Raw genomic sequence first — 4,141 nt, 5'->3', positions numbered from 1 at the left:
CTCGGGTTTCCAGTGTCTGGTCTGACTATGGAGACTGGTGTGCTCCCCAGGGTCTGCAGGCTCCTCCAGGCTGCCCTTGTCACCTCGAGGCGGGTCCCAGCGAAACCCTGGGCGGCAGCTTGTTCACAGGGCCTCTCCCCTCCCACCCGGCTCTCCTTGTTCCTTGGGCCGTCCACGTGGCCGTGTCCTCTGCCAGCAGCCGGCCCGCAGCATCCATGTTCAGAAGAGCCTGATCTGTAGGCGATCGTGGTGTGCAGTCATGGGCAAGGGGTTCAGGCTGGACAGACGAGGCCAGGAGACAGGCTGCAGAAAGGAGGTGCGCAAGCAGCGTCCGTAGGAAGGATTACCCGCAGTCCCAGGGCGCTGCCCGGCTGCAGGACGGAAAGCATTTTCTGCCCCCAGCATTTTTGGAGCCACTAGACAGCGAACCCTAAATAAGCTCGCAGATACGGACTTCTTTATTTCCAGCCAAATGTTACCGAGCGAACAGGCTCCCCCATCTTTGTGGGAAAGCATCATTTTAAAAGGTGACAGGGAACCTCCTGGTGGTCCAGTGGTGAAGTCTCCCTGCTTCCAATGCAGTGGGTGTGGATTTGGTCCCTGGTTGGGGAACAAGGTTTCCACGTGCTGAAGGGTGCAGGCAACAAATGTTTAAAAATAAGTAAAACTTGTAAAAAATGTTATTTAAAAGAGTGGCGGGGCACCCCACCTCGGGACAAGCAGCCGTCATCTTCACGGCTCCGACACTGACTGCCTTCCGTCGGGAAGGGCTGGCTCTAAGGATGTAGGTAAGCGTCGGGGAGCCGCTCTGTCCTGCCTGGATGTGAGGAGCTGCGAGAGGCAGGAGGCAGACCTGCCCAGAGACCTCACACAGGGACCCCCTCTCCCTGCACCTCAATCTGTCAGCCCCACAGGGACCGAAACAGGCAACACACAAAGCCTGCACCGATTCCGTGAAACTGGCTTTTGACACACATGGGACAAGCATGAACTATGATTATACCTTTAAAGTGCTCCATCTCTGTGTTCTTGCCAGAAAGAGGAACACCCCAAGGAAGCAGACCAGGCATTTTGTGTGTGTATTAAATACACTTACACATAAGTTGATACCCATTAAATTTTCCATTCGTTCTTTAAACATGATCTGTCCTTGCTTTTTATGTAGAGACAAAAATATCAATACATACCTTTTATCATTTCACAAAATAAGTTTATATTGGTTTCTAAAGCTTGAAACAACTTACAAAACTCTCAGAAAATTCAGAAGCATGGCGAATGGTTATCACAGACATGTTAGTATCACCTGAAATGTTTTGCCTCCTTTTAAAATGTAGTTTAATCTTCAAATTTGTTTCTTACACATATTCCAAAAATGTTACCATGGGACTTATCTGGCAGCCCAGAGGTTAACACTCCACACTCCCAGTGCAGGGGGTGTGGGTTTGATTCCTGGTCAAGGAACTGAGATCCCACATGCCATGCAACTCAGCCAAAAAAAAAAAAAAAAAAGGGCACAAATTAGCCCATAGGTAAGTAGAAATGAAAGATGAATATAAAAGTAATTTATAATCCTATGACACAAAGATAACTAATGCTCACGTTTCATTGTGTATCTTAACCAAACTTCTGTGTGCGCGCACACATCTACAAGCCTGTCCTCTGGATGTTACTGTCACGCATGTCTCCTCAAGTCAGTGCGTGTTTAAGTTGTCATTCTACAGGTCAGCACAGGGACTTACTTCCCTGGTGGTTTGGTAGTTAGGATTTGGTGCTCTGACTGCCGTGGCCTGTCCCTGGTCGGGGAACTGAGATCCTGTAGGCCATGCATTGAGGCAAAAAAGGAAAAAAGTATTAATTCCATGGACTGGAAGTGCAGTGTGTTTCCCCACTTGCTCCCTAATGTGAATTGATGTTCTTTTCGTTGATTTGTTCTTTTTTTTATCTACCTGTTACAAAAATTGTAGGATAAATAGTCTTACATATACAGTTTTATAAGGTCTTTCAATTCTATTCGTGAGAAAAGATTCTAGAAGTAACGCTGCTGGGTCAGTGAGTCTACTCAGATTTTCTACCATCTGGAAAGGTGGTCCCATGTCCCTTCCGTTCCACCAACACCAAATAGAACCCACTCTTTTTATTGTTAATAAGCTGGAACATCTTGAACACAGAGGAAAGTAGGCAGAACCAATAGTACAAAGACCCTGTAGCCTTTGACCTTCGGCAACAAAGGTCGTCATGGCCAGTCCTGCCCACCTCCTCTGCCTCCCTGTGCCCTGGGAGCAGATTCTATCCATAATACTAGTTCCGCTATAATTATCTCCGTCTGTCCTCCCAAAGAAGCGGCACAAAAAGCATAACCACAATACAATAGTCAGCCCTCAAACAGAATTTACAATAATTTCTTATTTATGAAATCTCTAGTCTTTGATCAAGTCCCTCTGCCTCTTCAACTTCATAGATGATCGTTTTCATTTTGCTTGGTTTTTCACGACGTGTGTGAGTTGGATGCACGCAGGGTCCATGTACCAGGCTGGCTGATCCGTCCTGGGTCTCCGATCAAGGGTCTTCCTCCCCCTTTACTCCTCTGCAGTGAATTTTCAAGACACTGGTTCGTTCGTACAGTCTGTGTCAACATGTTGCCCTTTGCCTCTCCCAAGTTTCCCCTGCTGCTCTTGCCTCTGTCTAGGTTGTCTAGCTCTGTCCTTGCTCCTTTCCTTCCAAAGAGCCGGTGTCTTCTAAGTTCATGACTGCAGTCACCATCCACAGTGATTCTGGACACAGAAAAGAGCCTGTCCCTGCTAGACTGTGTATTAAAAAGCAGAGGCGTCACTGTGCCCACAAAGGTCCATCTAGTCAAAGCTGTGGTTTTTCCAGTAGTCATGTACAGATGTGTGAATTGGACCACGAGAAGGCTGAGCACCAAAGGATTGATGCTTTTGAACTGTGGTGCTGGAAAAGTCTCTTCAGTGTCCCTTGGACTGCAAGGAGATCAAACCAATCAATCCTAAAGGAAATCAGTCCTGAATATTCATTGGAAGGACTGATGCTGAAGCTGAAGCTCCAGTCCTTTGGCCACCTGATATGAAGAACTAACTGACTCACTGTAAAAGACCCTGATGCTGGGAAAGATTGAAGGCGGGAGGAGAAGGGGGTGACAGAGGATGAGATGGTTGGATGGCATCGCTGATTCAGTGGGCCCGGGGGTGGTGAAGGACAGGGGTGCCAGTGTGCTGCAGTCCGTGGGGGTGGCAAAGAGTTGGATGTGACTGAGTGAGCAGCAACATCAGCCTGCCTCAGTTCCTGGTCGGGGAACTGAGATCTTGGTAATTTACTATAATTGCTGTTGATCCAGAAGCTTGATCAGATTCAATTTTGATTTTTTTGGCAGAAGTTCTCTCTTAGTCCCTGCCAGTCTGATCTTTGCACTGACTTTGTGGCTTTGACACGTGGGTCCCATATTGCGTTTCTGATGTGTATTATCAGCCACGCTTGTCCTTCATGAACGATCTGTCTTTGGATGTATTTCTGCTGGGGTGCTTCTTTTTGTTATATTTTTAGGAGTTCTTTAAATATTAAGGGTGTTACGTCTGTTTTCCTCTCATTTGTTACCCATATTTTTTCCCCATTTATAGTTTCTCACATTCTTTTCAGTGATGTCCATGGCATCATTTACTGGACGGTTTTAGCCATCGTAACTCTTGGCCTCGTTTTAGCGTGTCTCTAGCCTTGGAGCCATTCAAGAAAGACCTTCCTTTCCCCGAGATTATGTACGTTACATGAACTGATACGTAAATTATGGCCTACGTTTTTGCATGGTTCTGATTTCATTTTTTGAATTTTATTTTTGGCTGTGTTGGGTCTTCATCACTGTGAGCAGGCTTTGCTCTGGTCGTGGCGTCAGGGGCTGCTCTTGCGGTGTGTGGGCTTCTCATGGTGGTCCCTTGTGAATCATGGGCTCTAGAGCACAGGCTCAGTAGTTGGCGCACTCCGGCTTAGCTGCTCCTGGCATATAGGATCTTTTGGACCAGGACAAACTGGTGTCCCCTGCATTGCAAGACAGATTCTTAACCACTGGACCCCCAGGGAAGCCCCTGATTTCACTTTTAACACATGAAACTTTGTGCTTTAGCTACAGAGTTTT

Source organism: Oryx dammah, unplaced genomic scaffold (genome assembly GCF_014754425.2).
Source record: "Oryx dammah isolate SB20612 unplaced genomic scaffold, SCBI_Odam_1.1 HiC_scaffold_14, whole genome shotgun sequence".
Classification (NCBI taxonomy): domain Eukaryota; kingdom Metazoa; phylum Chordata; class Mammalia; order Artiodactyla; family Bovidae; genus Oryx; species Oryx dammah.
This window is presented reverse-complemented; position numbering follows the sequence as displayed.